We start from the raw sequence: 19,534 nt of genomic DNA on the forward strand, positions 1-19,534 counted from the left end.
TCCGTTTTCTTTTTCATTTGCTTTTCTAAACCTAAGCACCCCACGTGGGCTTCATCAGAAGCCGTTGTGAGTTTCCTGGGTTATTCTTTGTAAAGATATATAGTACGGAATATGTGAAGGTTAGCGTTTTCTCCTAGCTGTTAGGTTACAGCTCAGATTATCTTGAGCTTGGGTAGCGTTATGGTTGAGGACGGAGGGTGAGGTCTTCCTCAGACCCCACTCAAGTCCAATGCTCACATCTGGCAGCTGTTGAATGGTATCGAGTTATTTACCCCCTTTGAGCATCAGGTCATGGGGATGATGATGTGCCTCCTTTCCTTCCTCCCTCCCGTCTCCTTCTTTCCTTCCTTCCTTTCTCAAGGTACTAGGGACTTAACCCAGGGCCTTGTACCAATGCTCCACCACTGAGCTACGTCCCCAGCTCTGCAGCCATTTTGGTTTTTTGCGGTGCTGGGGATCGAACCCAGGGCCTGGTGCTTGCAAGGCAAGCGCTCTACCAACTGAGCCATCTCCCCAGCCCTCTGCAGCCATTTTTAATGTGACTAAAATGTCGAGTCCAGCTTCGTGGTTCAAGAGGCCGGGAAGGTTGTCAGGCGTTTCCAAGGGCTTACCCGCCTGAGAGGCGAACATGCATCTGGGAATCTGTCCTCAGCTTCTGTCTCTCGTGGGAAACGTCACTGACGTCCCCATCCGGCTGCCAATGCCCACCCTCCCCTTCCATCCAGAAACCACTGGCTCATTTATAAGGTTTGACGAGCCCCAAACACACTCCTTTAACACTGCATCCATTCTGTCTGTTATTCAAGCGCTAGGGGTGCGGTGGGCAAGGCAGGGCTTCTCCATCACCATGGAGACAGCAGGTGGCAAAGGCTTGTGAAGGAGGCTGCAGCTGGGCTAGCCCTGCCCGGTGGAGAAAGGGAAGAGGCTATTTCAAGCCAGAGGAGAGGCTGAGAAAACTCAGAGGCCTCCCTCTTTGGTGCAGATGGTCCACTTCGTCCCTGGTGGGATGGTCGAGAGGACCGGGTCTGGCTGGTCTCGGGGACACCTGTTGCCTGACCCCAGGGGTCATTCCCCAGGACATGACAGGACAGGCAGCACTCACAAAGCTCTCAACCAGCCTCACCGACAGAAACGCAGCTCTAACTGGCTTAAGAAGAAAATAAAAAATTAAAGGAGAGGATTTTACAGGCTCATGAAATTGAGAAGTCTAAGGGTCTGTTGGTTTCAGGCATATTTGGATCAAAGGACTGCTGCTTTGTGTTTTGGCCGCGTTTCCCTCTCTGCTGGATTCTTCATCAGACCGGATCCCCCCGCCCCAGATCTCTCCACAGTTATATAAATATTTTTTCACAAACCATCGAAGGTAAAGAGGTTGCCCCTTTTTCCTCTCTAAATACAACAGGAAGCATTGACTAAGACCAGCGATGTTACCTTACACGATGACAGCACAGTTACCAAATCAGAGGCAGTTCAGAGTCCCTGCCGTCCACTGCCAGCCATGGGCTGGCCGGCCCCCTGCCACCTCCACCCCACCAGTCCAGACTCCTGCACTGCGCTGAGTCGACAAGTTACTCTTCTCCTCTAATCTGGAAGCTCTCCTTGGTCTTTGTGCACCTTGATGTTTTTTGAAGTGTACAGACCGGTTGTTTTGGAAAGTGTTCCCCTCTTTGAGTTTGTGTGATGTTTCCATGTGCATTTTTGTGGGGGGAAAATATTGAATCCTTAAAGGTGACGGTTTTGTCACCGGACACTTGATATGGGACAGCTTTGAGCCTTTGGTCTCTGTGCATTCGCGGGTCTTTGGAGGAAGGAATACACAAGTCTTTGGAGGAAGCTCATGGTTTCCTGGGGTTCTCTGGCCAAGTCTTTAAAATTGTTGGCTTTTCAAGGTCATGTCATTGTGTGGAGCCACCTCGAGACTGTGGTCCATTTCTGGACATCTTCAGTGAGACCTGTTTCCAAAAATCTGCTTACGAATTTGGGTCACTGTTTTCAGAAGGTTTATTTGGGAACACACACAGCCTTCCTGCAAAGACATGTGGTCTCTGCTCTCCTTCCTCTGACTACCTACACATAAACCATTTCTAGCCCTCCACACACCAGCTCACCTGGGGTGTTTCGCTCCTCCAATGGTTCCAGTAATTGAGGTTTTACTCACGAGGTGCATTTGTCCACACCAAATGTGGTGGAGTTCTGGAAAAAAAAAATTTTTTTTATTAAATGGAGTCTCTTCTATTCTCTGAGCTTTGAGTGTTTCTCTCCTTAAACAGGAGATAACCAGAGTACCCATCTCCTAGGTTTGTGGGGAGGTTTAGATTTGAGTGAAGGCAAGCTCGGCATTTAATCAAATGCCCGACATAGCGTCCGGGCTGAACTCCATCCCTTGAGCTACGTACTGTAGACATCTGCCTCCAGTTGTCAAGGTGGGCAGATTCAGGTCTTTGCCTTGCAAACAAAGATCTGCACAGAAAAGTCTATAAGCAGGTGAATGAAGTGTCACAGAGTCAGGCAGGCCTGGTTCATGGGTGGTCAGTCAGCATGACCTCAGAGTATGAGGTTCCTATTTTTACGTGGGTGGTTCTGGGGATTGAATGCAGAGTCTAGGGCAGGTCTGTCAGGTGCTCTACCACTGAGCTGCATCCCCAACCCAAAGAATAGGAGGGTTTTTTTTGGGGGGGGGGGTACCCGGGATTGAACTCAGGGGCACTTGACTACTGAGCCACCTCCCCAGCCCTATTTTGTATTTTATTTAGAGACAGGGTCTCACTGAGTTGCTTAGCATCTCGCCATGGCTGAGGCTGGCTTTGAACTCTGAATCCTCCTGCCTCAGCCTCCCAAGAGGCTGGGATGACGGGTGTGCACCACTGCACCCAGAGATTATGAGCTTCTTGGGGGCACAGATGTTTGTTTGCTTTGGTCACTTCCGTAACTTCAGCACCAAGAATAGTTCCAGAGAGGCTGGGGATGTAGCTCGGTGGGGGAGCAATTGCGTAGAATGCTCAAGACTTTCTATTTAATCCCCAGCATCAGAAAAAGAGGGAAAAAAGCCCAGGCATGTAGTAGACAGTCAATATTTACCTACACTCTGAGCCACAGCTGGGTAGCCCTGGAGGTTGGTTTTGGAAGAAGATGGGGTTACAGTGTTAAATTAATTCCAGGTAGAGCTCAGATCTCCATCTGCTAAATGTCTTTCAGTTGGTCCCCAAAAACATGTGGAAAAGACGCTCTCAGCCACAGACCAGGGGGCATTGACGAAGTGCCAATAGTCCATCTGAAGGGGGGCGTCTCAGGGCGGCAGTGCCCTGAAGCTGGGCATGCTCTGTCCCAGGGCTCCTTGAGAGTCCCCAGTTGGGCTGTGGTTCTGTGGTGCCCACTTGTTGGCCTGTTCCACAGGCGGCCAGGCCCTCTGAGAAGTCACGGCTGTGCCTTTCCTGATAGAGGCAGTGACTGAGCACAACCTCTGTGGGATTGGCCTCTTTCTCCCTTAAGCGGCCTGAAGACTCTGTGTGTGTGTGTGTGTGTGTGTGTTCATGTCTTTGTGTGTGTGTGTTTGTGTTTGTGTGTGTGTTTGTGTGTGCGTGTGCGTGTGTTTGTGTTTGTGTGTGTTTGTGTGCATGTGTGTTTGTGTTTGTGTGTGTGCATGTCTTTGTGTGTGTTTGTGTGTTTGTGTTTGTGTGTGCACGTGTGTTTGTGTGTGTGTGTGTGTGTGTGTGCGCACGTGTGAAGTTTTCGTATTCTACACACGGACCACATGAAAGGAGAAGAGCAATCCCACCACATCTGGTACCCTTTCGCCAGGGGTGCAGTGTGTTACCCGAGAGCATCTTATTTAATCCCCTGGGTAATCCTAAGAGGCAGGTGCTGTTATGTCTCTTTTACAGAAGAGGAAAGGATCAGAGAGGTTTCATAATGTACCCATCATTACCAAGCCTGGGCTGTGTGCTGGGCCGTGACCTAATAATGGTCGGCACACAACTCCATTCTAAGTGTGCTTTTGTGTCGGGGACCCCCTTGCCGAGCCCCGGAAGACCAAGAGGGATGAGGCTGCTGTTGCTCCGCTGCTGTGGATGGAACCCCATCTGGAGCGTGCCAGGCAAGTGCCGCACCACCCAGCTGTGCTCTGTGGCGCGACAGCTCGCCCCTTTCCCTCTGTGTCCTTGAAAGGCGCCAACATCGGGGTGCACAGGCCGGAAGTGATGCGGCTGGATTCTGGGCTCACCTGCCTGCAGGCAGCTCTGCCCGGCTCCTGAGGTGTGGAGGCGGAGCTGCAGCTGGGGTGACGGACCCCCAGCTCTGCCCAGCTCCACGCAGATGACAGTGACTTGGAGCTCCCGCATGGACAGGGAGACGAAGGGCCCGGTTCAGATTCCCCACCCTCAGGTTGGCCGCCCTTGATGTCCCTTCGTGATCTGGAGGAGAAGGAGCCCTGTCAGCTCTGAGCAAGACCCGCCTCCGCTATGGCACGGTGCGCCCTGGGCTGTTTGAGTCTCTTTTTAGGGGTGGCATGGTGGGGACCGAGGCTCTGGCATAAATGGGTGGGGAGGAGGAGTCGTCCCTGGGGTTGGCGTGGGCTCTGCCGATGGCTGCTTCGGCCAGAACGTAATTAATTGTTCCAGGTAAATCACTGAGTGCTCCCAGGACGTGGGCCAAGGCACATTCATCCATTGCTTCTTGACATACGTGGAGAGGTGGCTGCTTTAGCAGCTGTGAGTGACAGGCTGCCACCTGCCCCGGAGACCTGAGTTCTCTACCGCAGGAGCCTGGGCGTTCTGTTCCGCCAGCCTGGGCTCTGGGGAGACGGGCTGCCATCTGTCCCTGCTTTCCTGCCCTTTCAACTCAGGAAGGAAGACAAAGCAGGCATGGCGATGGGCACGCATTACCGTCCTTTAGCCATCTCCCTGACGGACAAGGGCAGCCCTGGAATCATCTCGATGTTGGATATTAGGAAACCGAGGCCCGCAGAGCCCGATCGCCTGCCAACCGTCACAGCTGGGGCTCGAACCCTGACATCTGGACTCAGTGGCCGCCAGGCTGCTCCTGGCCTCATGCCAGGCACCCTCCTTTCCCCTGCAGGACTTTGTTTCGTCCTGAGAACACCTTTCTTCTCCCGTCCAGCCTGTGAGGCAGTGGAGGAAACGCAGGCTCAGAGAGAACAGGGTCCACAGAGGAAGGAAGATGCAGGTCGGGGGCATCTCCCCCTGGTCCTTTTCTTCCCATCGCTGTTTACAGAGTCCTGCCGGGCAGGCGTTGCCATCCTGAGGTCCCCCGGCCCGTGGCTGTGGATTTCAGCCGTCCAGACGCTGGCCGAGGGCCACATGTCCGGACCCGCTCCGTGGGCCAGCACAGATGGCAAGACCCTCTGGTTATGGGTGGGATCGTGTCTCCTCCCAAGTTCATCTGTTGTAGTCCCAAGTCCCCCGAGGATTCCAGAATGTGACCTCATTTGGAAATAAGGAGTTTATAGAGGTAATTAAGCTAAAATGAAGTCATTAGGATAGGCTCTAATCCAATATGACTTGTACCCCTATAAAAAGGGGGAAATGTGGACACAGACAGGCACCCAGGGAGAAGGCCCTGTGGAGATGTAGGCAGAGACCAGAGCCACGGATCTATTCTGCGGGGAATGCCAAGGCGTGCCAGCAACCCCCGGGAGCCAGGGCAGAGCGGAGAACAGGTGCTCGTTCTAACTCTCAGCAGGAACCAACCCTGCCAGTGCCAAGATTTTGGACTTTGGCCTCCATAAGTGTTGGAAAATAAACTTCTGTTGTTTAAACTGCTTTATAACAGCCTTATTATAACAGCCCTGGGAAAGTGATGCAGCTCCTGGCAGGGCAGGAGGGTGATCCTCTTTGTAGGCAATCATTCCTGTGGTGGTACATCCACGGCTTTGGTGACCAGGTGTCCAGGGGGAGTGGCCCATTTTAAGCCTAACCCTCACTCAGAAAGACAAAGAGCAAACCTGATCAGGGTCAGACCTCTTATCAGTGCATCTAGAAGCATCTGCCATACGATGTGTTTACCAGCACCAATGGGAAAACGGAGAGCACCTTCCTCTTACACACACACACACACACACACACACATGCTTGTTTTTAGTTACAAGCTCAATATCAGATACTGATCTAGATGAATTCTTGCACCAAATTAATTACAATAGCTAACATTTATGTATTCCTTGCTGGTAATTTTTTATTCACTTTCTCATTCAAACTTTCACAACAATAAGGAGCTACCATTATTATCTTCGTTGGGCAGATGAAAAAACTAAGGCTGTCAGGCCACCTGGTAACCGGTGGTAACAAGATGGTGACTAGTAGTGTTAAGATTTCCACCCCTGAGGTTCCAAATCCAGTAGAGAGCAAGAGACTTTCTCTTTCCAGTATTTCTGACCAAAGTCCCACAACAACCTCTGATTGGACAGGAATTAGACACATGCCTACTGTTGGACCAATCACTGCAGCTGGGGGATGGAATATGCTAATTGGACACCCCTTGAGTAATGAGAGGGAACACTCAGCAGCCAGAAGAAGAAAAGATGCCGTTACTGGGGCATCCCACCTGTGCTATGGAAACCCAGACCAGCAATTTCTCACCCTGCCTCACTACACCAAGGTCCATGTGACTTGAATGAACCCTGAAATTGCTTCAGTGTAGACCTGGCCCTACTGGACTTCTTGTCAACTCTGGTTACCATGGTTGAACTCAGAAGCATCAACCTATTTCTGACATTTTGATAATTATCCCTTGAAATTAAATCCAGGGCCTAAATTGTGCAACTGGAACCTGGAAACTCCTTTCCTTGGCAAAAACCAGAACTTAGTAGGGCTAGTCAGGCCTGGATTCGGCTCAGGGCCTCGGATCAGTCATCGGTAGCTGCAATAATGCCCAGTGACAGTACCCACCAGCACCAGGGCCTTATAACATTAAGCATTTATGTTTGCTTAGGAGTCTGTGGGGTAGCAGGATGGGTCAGCCGGTTGGGGCTGGGGTGTTTGTGGCCAGCTGTGGCTCAGCTGCAGTGGACCACAGGGCTTTGCTGAGTTTAGCTGGACTTTACCTGGGACGACAGGGTAGACCCAGTCATGGGCCCCCCTTCCAGCAGGCCGGCACCAAGGTTTTCACAAGGAGAAGCGGGAGGGACAGGAGAGCAGAAACCAGGTGCAGAGCTTGTTACCATCCCATTAGCAAAGCAAGTCACAGAGGCCACTTCCTGCCTCAATGTGGGAGAGGACAGTCCGAGAGCAGGGCGTAAGGTGGCATGCAAAATCGGACCACTAAATACAGTTGACCTTCCCTAGACTCTTTCTGTCTTCGGCTGGGGCGTAATCAGGAAGTGAGACTCTTGCTGTGGCTCTTAACCCCTGCCTCTGGCCTCTTCAACACCACATGCCAGGACCACAGGCCTGAGGTGCCCGTCCTCCTACAGCCGTTCAGCTAGTCACGTGAGGAGCATTTCTGCTGGTCCGGGAGCTGGGAGGCAACAATACATAGTTCCTGTCCCCAGAGGGGTGTCTCCCGTGGGAACACAGAGCTGGGAGTCGGTGGTTGCAACTTGCGTTATTCAGTGCCGAGCAGAGATGAGGCCACAGAGCTGCAGTGGCCCAGGCAGGGCCCTGCCCTGTGATAACGAGGCTGCCAAAGAACAGCCCCTCCTCTCCTCTCCTCCCATCCCACGCTGGGGCCAGGGCTGCCTGGGCCCTGCAGACCCGGCCATGAGCATTTCTGACCTCCTCCTTTTGTCCTCGCCCTGCCTCTCATTCCCCAGAAACCTTGGCCAGCTTCTCCTTGCAGACACTAGGAAGCTGGCACAAACTCAGTTCCCAGGGTACCAGCGATGCACCTGGCTGCTGAATCCCCACGCTGCCTCCGCTGTTCTCAGGCGGATCAGCACTCTTCATGGCGTTTCTCAAGACCCGCACCCGGCCCGGGTGACACGTTCTGCACGCGTGGGGCCTTTTTTTCTTGTGATAACCCCCTGAGTCTGATATCCTTATGAGGCCCATTGTACAGATTGAGAAACTGAGGCTGGGAGTGGTGAAGACATTTGCTCAGTGCACACAATGAGGAAGTGGTGGGGGCAGGACTCGAACCCACAGCCCTGCCCATGAGCTTCACCCTGATACCCAGCTTCCTCGCTGGGTGCTCTCTCTCCGATTCCCGGTCACCATTGAGCTTTAGAGCTATCCAGGCCCTCCTGCAACAAAACCCTTCCTCATCAGCTCCGGAGAGGGAAGTGGAGAGAACAGTATGGAAAACTGTGGGCCAGCCCAGGGATTGGTCCTGTGAGGTCAGCCTTTCTCCTGGTTATTTAAACCCCCCCTCCCAGCAGGAACCCAGTTCTTCTTCCTGTCCACCCAGGCAAACCAGGAGGTCAGAGCGTGGGCCCCAGGCCAGCAGGATCAGCTAGAAATGGTTCTTTCTTTCCTGCCGGCGACGGGGTCCACACCCTGGATGCATAAATCCTTTATTTTATTTTTATTATTATTATAGCTCAGGGTCCAGTATGGGCCATAAACGGATTTAAGAGGCTGCTAGAGTATAGGATTTAATATAGTTGGCATCATTAAATAGTGGCACAGCAAAGCCACCACCTCACCCCTCTCCTTCTCCTCTCACCTCCCCCCCGACTCCACGACTCCACAAGCCTCCTGGGAAAGGGTTTCTGGGGCAGCCCTCCCCAGGGGACAGGGCAGGGGGAGCTGAGCAGGATAAGAAGACCAGGGAGGACAGCTGGAGTCACCTTTCCCAGGGTGTCCGCAACCCTTGTGGAGAGGGCATTGGGCAAATGGCCAATTAGGGACACTCGGGGAGATGGGACAGTGTTTTCTAGATAAGCAGGGGCTTTATCAGCGTATAAAAATACCACTTTCACTTATCTGCTGGCTTCTTCTGCAGGCTCCTGGGAAGAGACAGAGGGGTGGCCAAAAGCAAGGGCTGAGGACCAGGGAGGGACGCACAGGGGCCGGGGGCACTTGGGGCCGGGAGCAGGGAAGCAGCTCTGGAGCAAGGGCCTGGAAACCCCGGTTCTGCCCGCGGCAGGAGGTTTATTTTCCCCTCTAAACTTATCACCCTTCAGACTTGTGTTCTTATTTTTATGGCAGGGAGAGGGGAGGATGCTACAGCCCTGTGCATTTTATCGAAGCATTTTATTTGCTTCTCTATGTTTAGTACACGTCCCACCCCTCGGGTCTACATGTGACACCACCCTATATTTGATTTAACACGTATTTATCTAGTGTCAATTATGTAAAAGGCACAGTACGTAAATAAACAAGCCCGTAGCCTAAACGACAGTTAATGCATCCAGCTTAGCTGGGTGCTCCTCCGAGCCATTGCTGGACAGAGTGAGTCACTTGATCTCACAAAAGCCCAGCAGGAGCACTACGGTTAGTTCTTCTTTATGAATGAAGAAGCAAACAAATAACAGAGCAAAAGAATTTCTGCTAGGGGCCACCCGTGCTGTGAGGAGAAAGAAATAGGGGGCTGGGGTGGGCCGTGGGTGAAGTGGAGAGAGAGGCCGGCCTCGCCCAGGAGGGCGGGAGGAATGGGAGGTGCAAAGATCCTGAGGTCAGAATACAGTCGGTGCTGACATGGGTCAGAGGAGGAGGCAGGTGGAATGGAGAGGCAGGTGCTGGGCAGGGCAGGAGGCCGGTGGGAGCGGCAGGAGCCAGCACTTGAAGGACTTTGACGACACAGGGGGTGGGATTTTATTTTGACTTTTCAGATGCACTTTGCAGGGTGGTGAGGAGGAACCGGACCTTATCTGGTGCATTTTTGCTGCATGGGGCGGGGGGGGGGGGCTCGGGTGTCCTCAGGGCCTGGTGGGAGAGGTGGCAGTGTGGGTGGCGGGGCTGGGGCTTCCATCCTCCACGGAGTCTCTGTAATGCGGTTGGCACAGAGGACAGAAGGGTGCCGCCCTCAGCTCCACACCACAGGCTGGGAGGACTCCAGCGACTCCCTCAAATTCTCAGATTCTCCATCTGCAAAACTAGAGGGTAGAGGAGAGATCACCAAGGGCCTGGGCGGCCCCCAGTCCCTCGGGGGGGGACTGTGTCACAGCCCCGGGCCTCTGTGGGGACTGACAGGTGGCTTGGGAGGGCTGGGCTGAGACCAGAGGGTGCGGCTGGAGATAGGCTTCTCCTGGCCCGTCCAACCCCCCACAACCTTCCTCCTCCCCATGTGCGTGGGGCCTGCCGAGTCCAGGAGCTACCCCCCATGACTGCACCCACCCGGTTACTTCTGCCAGGCTGGGAAGGGGCGCCCAGGGCCACGTGGAACCGTGTGAGAGGAGGGCGGGGCTCCAGGCCGAGGTGTGGAGGGCCAGGCGCGTGGCCGCTGAGTGCAGGTCCTGAATGAATGTCCTGGGAGGGGCCACGGCTGTTGCACGTGCCCATGTGCGTGGCTCAGGGTCACGCAGCTGTTGGAGGCTGAGTGTTAGGCCAGCAGACACACATCCGTGTGCACCACTGCGCGTGAGCACATGTAGCTGCGTGTGAGCAACCGCGAGGATGCACGTGACCGTGATCATGCCAAGTGTGCCGGACGGCGAGGCGTGGGGATCTCTGGGGGTGTGTCCAGGGTGTGGCTGAGAGCGAGTGTGAATGGGCAAGTGTGAATGCAAGTGCGACAGCTGGTGAGTGTGCATGTGGGGGGCCTGAATCACCATCTGCCTTCTCACGGGTCTGAGCCTGGGGTGGCGGTGTGCGGTCACCATTGCGTGTCCATGTGAGCAAGGGTCTGAGAGCATGTGGCTGACGTGTGCGCACGTGCGTACTAAGTGCGGTGTGTGTGACTGCACCAGTGTTTCTCTGTGGGGTGCTGCTGGGCACGAGGACCACGGTGGCAACGCATTTATGACCGGGCCACGGTGTGTATGCGTGTCTCTGTGCGACTGTAACAGGACTGGGCCTGTGACTCACATGTGCTGCATGTATGAACACGTGTGTGTGCGTGTACTTGAGTGTTTTCCGTGTGTGTCCGTGCGACGTGCTCTGTTGAGGACAGTGCCTGCTTTGGGCAGCCAAGCTGCTGCACTTGGACGTGAGGCGACCCTGCAGGTCGTGTGTGCTATGTCCATGGGACACGCCGCTGTGCTCGGGACGCAGGGGTGGCTACCCATGGTCGGGTGAGCCCTAAGTGACATCCATGTGGCTGGGTCTGGGGCATCCTGTTGCTTGACCCCTCGGGGACGGAGGCTGTGGGGCCTGTCTGCTCGGAACAGGAGAAGCCTGCTTCTTCCCAGCACCATCCAGGCAGAGGGGGTTAAGGTCAGAGGTGCCCAGCTGCTTCCAACACAGGATGGGGTAAGCAGCCCCAGGAAAGGCTTGCTCCAAGGGCGTCTGCACACTTGGGGGACAAGAGCCAACCAAGGCTGCCTGGAGCAGGCACTTGGGGGCGACCTGGCTGGCGAATCAGATCTCTTAGAACCAACCCCCAGGAAGTGCACCTGGCCAGGCTTCAGAGTTCAGGGGCGGTCTGCGGGGTTGCAAGCAGTGTGTGAGCAAGCCGGGCGCACGGTGGCCGAGCAGCCGTGTGAAGCAGAAGGTGGGGGCCCCGGGGGTGGAGGAAGCAGCCGCGGCCCCCACGCCCCCAGCTTGAGTGTGCGCATCTGCCTGTTGTGACCCCTTCAGATCCTGCACCTGATACTTGGAACCTGCAGCAGCGTGGGGCTTCCCTGAGCCCTGGGGACAGGAACAGGGTTGCATTGACAACACTGTCCCTCCACTCGCAGGCACCTTTCGCCCAGTTCCCAGGAGGCGGCTGTGGAATCTGTTTCCAAATATAGACTCTGGTGGCCCCGGCTGCCTGTAGACAGCCCCCTGGGCAGCCCAGCAATGGCCTTCCCAGAGGCCCAGGCCTTCAGGCCTCTGCGTGGAGCCGCGGGCAAGAAGAATAAGTGCCCAAGTGGCCCACGAACATGGAGGGGAGCCGAGCGCCAGGTTTAAGCCGGGTGCACGTGTGCCGTGTTGTGAAGCTGGGGTGGTAGGTGCCCCCTGGGATGACCCCCTCCACACACACACACCCAGGACCTGCCAGCATGACACAGAGCCCCAGGAGCTCCCCACAGGGTCCCTCACGCCTGGAGCTCACAAAAGGAGGAACACGGAACAAATTCACAGAGGGTGAAAACGCCCCTCTCAAGGGGGCGCCACACAGCGCACACGCTCACACACACTAACACATCGAGTCCCTCCTCAGTGACCCATGGTCGGTGTCAGACTCAGCGGCCTGGAAGGTAGACAGGGAGACCCCTCTCTGTGCAGCGAGGCCGCAGGATGGACCCTGGAGGTCAGCAGGAATGCAGTTGGATGGGCCTGGATCCTGGGATGCCGGCTGCGGGGTCCTGGGCATTCAGCAGGACTCAGAGTCGGGGCCTTGTGGGGCTGTTGGTGGCGAGGAGCTGGGCAGTGTGAGAAGTCTGGAGCCGCCCCTAACGCTGAGCCTGGTGTCTGCCTTCTAGCATGGGGGTCGCCTGGAATTCTGGGGATGCAGCAGCCTCCGAGGAAATGCTATCCCCAGAAGAAGGATCCAGGTCAGGAAGGGACTAAGGAAGGACGAGACGGAGCCGGGCCCTCTGTGTTCCCCTTCGAGGGGCTGCTCCCGGATTGGACTCAGAGTCCCCCATTTTCTGAAGAAGGTCTTCCACACCCAACTCACCAGCACTGCGGCCTGGGTGGCCTCTGCCTGGGACCAAGGGCCGCAGGAAGGAGGACACTAAACAGGATGGCGAGGCCACGGCTGGGGAGGCAGTAGGTCCCCTGGGGAGGCCTGGAACCTTCCTGTGACCCCCGCCTGGGGGCCTAGAGGCAGCTCAGCCACAGAAAGCCAGCAGAGCCCAGAGAAGGGGGCCAGCCTGGAGCAGTCTCCCCACCTCGAGTGCAAGGGGTGAGGAGGCCTGAGCCAGGGCAACCCCAGCAGGGCACCACGAGGGTGCTCACTGTGTGAGCTGGGGCAGCAGCTGGGGCTCCCTTTCAGACTCTGCGTGAGGGCTTCAAGAGCCAGGGGAAGATGAAGAGTGGGTGGGTGCGTTTCCAGCCGCGGCTGTGTGACCTTGGGCAAGTCTTCTTCCTCCCTTAGCGGAATTATTTGCTTAAACGAAAACAAAAACGGAGTCAAGCACATCTTGTCTCCTTTCCCCTCTCCATCTCGGCCACCCATCCTGTCTCCCTCCCTCCTCCAGGGGACATTGTGTACTGGCTCAGAGGCTGTGATGAATAGGGTCAGGACGCGGGGACAGGACGCCAAGGTTCGGAAAGGAGAACATCTTCCACCTTCCATCTCATCCTGCTAAGTGCCCACCAGCCTGGCCCCTTGCCCACGGCCCTCCTCTGGGTTCCTCCGCCTCCTCAGTGGGAGTGGAGTGAAGGGTAGAGACGGAAGAGATGGGGGGAATCCGAGCCTGCCACCCAGCTGCGGACCGAACAGAGAACTCTGCCCTCAACCCACAGACCTCTCCCCGATCCCTTCCCTGGCTCAGCAGAGAGGGGGCTCCAGAGTCGGACTGCCCAGGTTCAAATCCCACCAGACTAGGGGTGTCGAGAGCCCCAGAAATCTCTTTGGTGAAGTTAGGGAGGGTGGAAGCCCCTTCCCACAGAGCTACTTAGAGCCATATGAGTGAAATCCGTGTCCCCAGGGCTCTTGCTGGCCTGCTCCTACAGACCCTCAAGTGCTAACAGAGCCAGGAGCCGAGAGTGTCCCCCGTCCCGTGTAGACAAAGCAGGATTCTTCTGAAAACACGCATGTGAAATGCTGCGGAAGAAGGAAGACGGGGTTCCAGGGTTAGGGAAGAGGACCTCAGCAGACAGCCTCCAGGATGGAAACCCACAGCCAGGCCAGCCAGGGACTTGGGCGACGTTCCATGTGTTTCTGGATCAGTGCTGAGAGGCAGGGTCCACAGAGAAGTGGCTCCCACTCCTTGGCCAAGGACTTTGCCCGCACCTTGGCCTGGGGCCTGGATCCCTTCTCCCTTCTGCCCAGGCTCTTCCCGATCCTTAGTTCCTGCCAAGTCCCGCAGTCAGAGCCAAGCAGCACCTTGGTTCCTGCCGCCTCCACACGGGACACAGCAGATTCGGCCTGTGGCGTCCGCTGACCCCACACAAAAGAAAGCAAGCCACTTTCCACTCCTACCCCATTAGATTCAAGAAGGAATGCAACAAAGCATATTATTTTAATGTTATTTCTATTACAGCCACAGTGGGAATTCTTTTCTCCAAAAGGAAAAGGAGTGGCATTTAATCTTTCCCTGCGACTCTGCAAACAGTGCGGACCCAATTTCCAGTTAAATGACTCCAGGCTGGCGTTCAGAGGGCCTTGGGCAGATACGCGGGAGTCCAACGCAAGGGGGACGCCGATGTAGACTCGCGGCGCCTCCGAAGTCCCAGGTTCCAGGCTGAGCGTCCCCGCCTCGGTTCCCGCTAAGGTATCCCAGCCCCGAGCGCACGTTCCCTAGGTCGTCGCTCTTAACTCAAGCGCGGCTTTTGCTCAAGATCGAAACCCAAGGGCGCTGAGCTTCGATTTTCTCCCCTTTTTGAGATCCGATGAGAGTTCAAAACGGTTCCGTTGCACCCACCCAAGAAGCTCCGGAAAGGCAGGAGCGACCGGCGGAAGCGCCTTCAGGCCCCAGGACGCGCGGCCAAGTGCGCGATTGTGCTCGGCGCCCCATTGTTGAGAGCACTCGATGTGACTCCGGGGTTGCCATGGTGACCAGGAAACCCTGTGCCCTTGCGGAAACAATCACCAGGAACTTTTCCACCGGGAACCTCGGTACCTTGCACCCCGTGGCGAGCCTGTCAGCTTCACCCCACTGTTTTCCGGGTGTGATTTGGCAGGAGAAGCGAGGCCTCTCGGGTTCCCGCTTCCAGATCCTTCTATCCGGGATGCTCTCTCGAAGGCCAGTAACCCAGCACCGGGAAGCCAGAGGGGACCAGCTGGGGCGCTGGAGGCAGGGGCTGATGGGGAAGAAAAATTAGAGGTCTCGACCGAGCAATTCCTTCGGTGACGGATCCTTCCACTTTGGGGTTTGGCCGCCCTCGTCACCCGCACCCCCAGCCACCTCCCTTCACCTCCTCAAGGTCATTACTAGAGTTTTCACTCGCAGCTCCAGGCAGGGTGGCCGTCTCCACCTCTCTGGCACGTCTGTGCTGCTCTGGCAGCGGGGCCAGTACCCTCTTGTTTGGCAAATTTCTCCCAGAAAAAGAGGAGCCAGGGCCACAAAGATGAGCCGGGCAGATTGAGCCAGCTAGTCAGTGTCAATGAAGCAGTGTTTTGGGTTCTCTTGACCAAGGTAGGCTCACATTGAAAACCTAATCAGACTTCGAGAATCTTCGAATTCACCGGCCTGGTTGTCTTGGCCTTTGAATCACTGGGTGGCCTTGGGAGATCTCAAGCTGAGCTTTTATAAAAGGAGGGATTATTCCACGATCGCTATCTCCTTTGTTTTCTTTGCCCCTAGAAGTTGTGGACCTCTTCGGGACTGACTCAGAGAGGTATCCGCCCTGCTACCCCTTAAATACAGTGCTTCATGCAACTTGGGATCGAATTCTCTCCGGTGGGGACGTTCTGCTCTTTGGGACCAGGCTGGCTGGAAAGAGGCCCGCAGGCCGCCAGTACTGAACCTTCAGCTTCATCTCTGGTTTTGAATCCAGCCCTTTGAGCAAGCTTAGCACGTGTGGATTTAATTTCCCTGTCTTTCTTGCTTTCTTTTCTTTCCCCCTCCCACACTGTAAGGGAACAAGAAAAATAGTCTGCTGTGTCGACAGCGCGACACTGTTCCATTTGCCAAAGAAAATTTGTCTTTCCAGAGCCCCAGAGAACAGTGGGCTCCCAAGTTTCCATCCCACCCTTCAGTTGAGGGAGGAGGTATCCAGACAGACCCCCGCCTGCACCCCAGAGCACGACATAGTAGCCTAAGTCTTCATCTTACTAACTCAAAGCCTTGGAATTCAGTATATTTCCTACCACACTTTTGGGGCTGCTAATGGTGTAGACAAGATTTTCAGTGGGTTCTGGCTGCAGAGGTGGAGTTCTCAGGCTCGTTGCAGCCCACAGAGGTTCTGGATGCTCTTGGCTTAGATCCTCACCCTTCTCCACTGGTGATGCCCCACATAAAATGGGGGCAAGAACAGGGGATCCATCACTACCAAGCACCACTTACTGCTGCCTTCTCTGCTCTTGGGGAGGGCGCACATTCCCAGCGGCTGTGTTCTCGCAGCTGGGTCTCTAGAATGAGTTCCTGCTTCCATTTTTCATCTCGGTACACCTTAGCAGGGAGGAAAAACCACACTCAAGCACCAACCTGGGGGAGCAGGGAGGAATATTTCTTAAGCACACACATAGGGAGAGCAGCAACAATATTTCTTGGTGGAAATAGTGGAGGGGAATATTGCATATTGAATAATAACAACAGTCGGTACTCTCGCCACAGACTTCGGGTCAAAACGGGGGAAAGTAGGAGCGGAATGAAATATTGGGAAGGAAGAGATTGCAGTCCTGGAAAAAAATATAATAGAGCCAGATTTCAGTCGGGGAGAGGGAAATGACCTTCGGAGGAAAGAGAGAATTTCCCATCCTCAGCCTGACCCTTTCCTTGCAAAATGAGTTGGTCAAAGTTGAGTTTTGTTCTCGTTTCAATTGTTATAATTTTCCCAGTTCCATCTGCACTTCTCTCTACTTTAGGGACCCCTGAGAATCGGAGACAGGGATGCCTTGGGGAGAGAAATGGGAGGGACTGTATTCCTAAGTGTGTTCTCTTTTGAGAGAAAAGCAGTGTGGTAGTCTTGAATGCGACTTTCCTCAGAACGGAGGGGAAAAAAGGAAAAGATCAGCAGCAATCGCCCCCTGTATTTGGTTTTTGTTTTTGATTTTAAAGTAGGATCCTGGGCTTTCCCACCCATGCAGTGTTGAAATCAAGGCAGGGGTTTTGAAAAGGGAACAGACAACACACTTCTGAAAGGAAGAAGGGGGCAGGTCCGGGAAGCATGGGTTTTCCAAAAGAAGGGAGGGAGATGGGTCGCACCGGGATCAGGGCGGACTGTGCAAGTGCTCAGGAAGAAGAACCGGACGAAAATCTCCTTGAGGCCTTTCCTTCGTTCTCTCTGCCGAGCGGGCTCTGAACATCTGGGGCTGTGATGCTGGCCTTGGAGAGACCTTCTCGTTCTGGTCCAGGTGGTTGTGTCCGAAATAAAAGAAAGGAGCCGAATGCAGAGGAGCGCGCCCCAGTGGAGTTGGCCTTCCCCTTTCCGCCCCGCGGGGCCTAGGCCTCCTTCCCGGCCCTCCTCCGCCGCCGGAGGTCGACTAGGAACTCATCAGACCCGAGTTGGGGCTGACTTTCGGGTCCCATTCTTGACACCCGGGAGAAAGCGTTGTCCACACCAGGCCTCCGACCGGGGGACAGTTACTAACTTGGGAAACGAAAGCGAAGCCCAGCGAAGCCACCACAGCCAGGCCGAGAGGAGAGACGCGGATCGGGGTCGCTGGAAGCAGCCAAGGTCTGCGGCCCGGTCGGCCTGGGCGCCCGCAGAAGCCACTGCCCACGCTCCCCGAGGGCCTGACCTTGGCTCCTGCCGCGGCTCCGCCGGCTGCGTCCTGCACATTTCGCGGTCGCTGCAGTGCGGGCCAGACCCGGCCTGGAGCCAGGCCACGCTTCCGAAAACCCTGGGGGTTGGGGCGCGCAGAACCCAGGATCGAACCCCGAAGCTGGGGACAAGTCGAAATTCAGACGTCCGGCTCCCTCGGGGCCTGGGCGGGCACTTACCCGTGCGGAAGGCCTGGCGCTCGCTGGCTCCGCCGGGCAGGCCTGGCTCCTCGCGCGGCGCCGCCAGGGGCGTCTACGCGGTACGTTTCGCAACCCAACGCAGAGGGTTTCCAAATGCCTGCAAAGGCTTGCGCACATCCACGCGTCTTAGAAACGATGCCCATTGATCACATTCGAAATAATTGTCATTACACAACAAAATAGTGTCTCGTCCCTCTGCGGGACCCGGCGCTATTATTTTTCTCTGCAGAAATCGCCCCTCTCCACCCCACCCCCCACCCCACCACCCACTCGCACCCCGCCCCTGCCGGGCCACTCTGGGACAAATTGCATCCCCAGACCTGGCTAAAGGCGCTTTCGCAGAATGGCCTTTCCTTTTCCTCTGCAAGACACATAGCGGGCCACCCTCTCTCCGTCTCCGAACTTCCCTGTCTGGTCCCCCCTGGTGCTAACCCGGTGATTACTTCTGGGCAGGTCGGCAACCGGGCACTCAGCTTCTCGCCTAGCAAACGCGACCGCTAGGGAGGTGCCTGGACATTCATTGACAACAACTCCTCTGAAAAAATAATAGTTTTAAATGATCAGAACCCCTCGCCTCCTGCAAGAGCCCTCATTTCCCCAGAAACAACTCGATTTCTTTCCAGGGGGGACTGAGCTGCGCTCCCACCTCGCTTGGCTATTCCCTCGTCTCCCCCTCGCTGAGAAAATCGATCTTGGCTCTATTCGTGTCTTACGGTCACCACCCCCATTTCCCCGGAGAGCACGGGATTTGTTTATTTCTTTATTTATTCCCCGGGGCCGAGGCGTCCGGGACTGGTGGCCTCCCAGACCCGGGACTGATAGACGAAGATGGAGAGAAATTAACCTCCCGCCGCTGCCCCCCAGTCAAGCGTGACAGTGCGCGGGCCGGTTGCGTGACTCGTGACGTCTCCGAGTCCTATAGGTGCAGCGGCTGGTGAGATAGTCCGTATCGCCTGGTTGCCTCTTTATTTTATTGGGGTATGCCTGGTAATAAACAGTAATATTTAATTTGTCGGAGACCACAAACCAACTTGAGCTGGGAGGTACCGTGTTCCTCCGGTCAGACCCTAGAAGGCCTGGCCTAAAGGGCGTCTTTTTCGGGGGTCTTCACCTAAGCCCCTGCCTCTGGGAGGCGTCACTCCTGGCTCCTGCGCTGGAAAGAAGAGGTGGGATTTTTGGAGGTGAGTGTTACCCCGGAGACCTAAGGAGGGGGGATTGATTTCTCTCCGATTTTCCTCTGCTGGCGAATCTAGGCTTCCCATCCAAATTCTGCCTTGTTGGATCCCCCCACCCAGCTCTGCTGCTGTTCCAGAGGAAAACAGGAATACACTCTCTAGCCTTCCGGGTGTCACCTGGCAAGAATGGATTCCCCCCTGCCAGGTTTAAAAATCCCGATTTTGCTTGGTGGCAGGCAGCAAGCGCTATCTAAACTCCAGGAACTAAGTGAATCTGGCTGGACTATTACGTGGGGGAATCCAGGTTTTCCCTCTTGGGAAGGGCCTACAGATTATTTATGGGAATTAATTTCATCCGCAAATCTCTACGAATTTAAAGGGATTGGAGAGATCTTTCTGGATTTCCCCTTCCTTCCAGCGGAGACGTGGAAATTCAAGCTCGTTCTGATACCATAGCTAGTGTCCACTCTTGGCCTGAGGTTGCCTCCTTAGCCTCTGAGCTGACACTTTGGAAGAGTGAAGGTGTTTTCACAAATAAATAAATCGCCTTAGCCAAGGTCTATTTGAAAACCAACCTGAAAGGTGG

The 19,534-nt window shown here is 55.3% G+C and overlaps 1 protein-coding gene and 1 long non-coding RNA gene across 4 annotated transcripts in view; one reads left to right on the forward strand and one right to left on the reverse strand.

Moving 5' to 3' along the window:
• Positions 1–19,534, forward strand: part of TBX5 (T-box transcription factor 5) — a 79,955-nt gene that overhangs the window by 16,007 nt on the left and 44,414 nt on the right. Inside the window, exon 1 of one of the 3 annotated variants that reach the window (XM_079151873.1) lies at positions 18,802–18,954. The exons of 1 other annotated variant lie outside the window; for it this stretch is intronic. The gene's annotated coding sequence lies outside the window, so the exon portion shown is untranslated. Of the gene's footprint in view, positions 1–18,801; positions 18,955–19,534 lie in introns of those variants that run through there. One more of the 3 variants, XM_079151877.1, reaches the window with a different exon arrangement.
• On the reverse strand, positions 13,129–18,438 carry LOC306668469. The gene is made up of 4 exons (XR_013765874.1): positions 18,094–18,438; positions 17,753–17,879; positions 16,154–17,652; positions 13,129–14,948 (listed from the first exon to the last, which is right to left on the reverse strand). It is a non-coding gene; the product is annotated as an uncharacterized lncRNA (long non-coding RNA).

This window comes from Sciurus vulgaris, assembly GCF_902686455.1.
Source record: "Sciurus vulgaris genome assembly, chromosome: 8".
Lineage (NCBI taxonomy): Eukaryota > Metazoa > Chordata > Mammalia > Rodentia > Sciuridae > Sciurus > Sciurus vulgaris.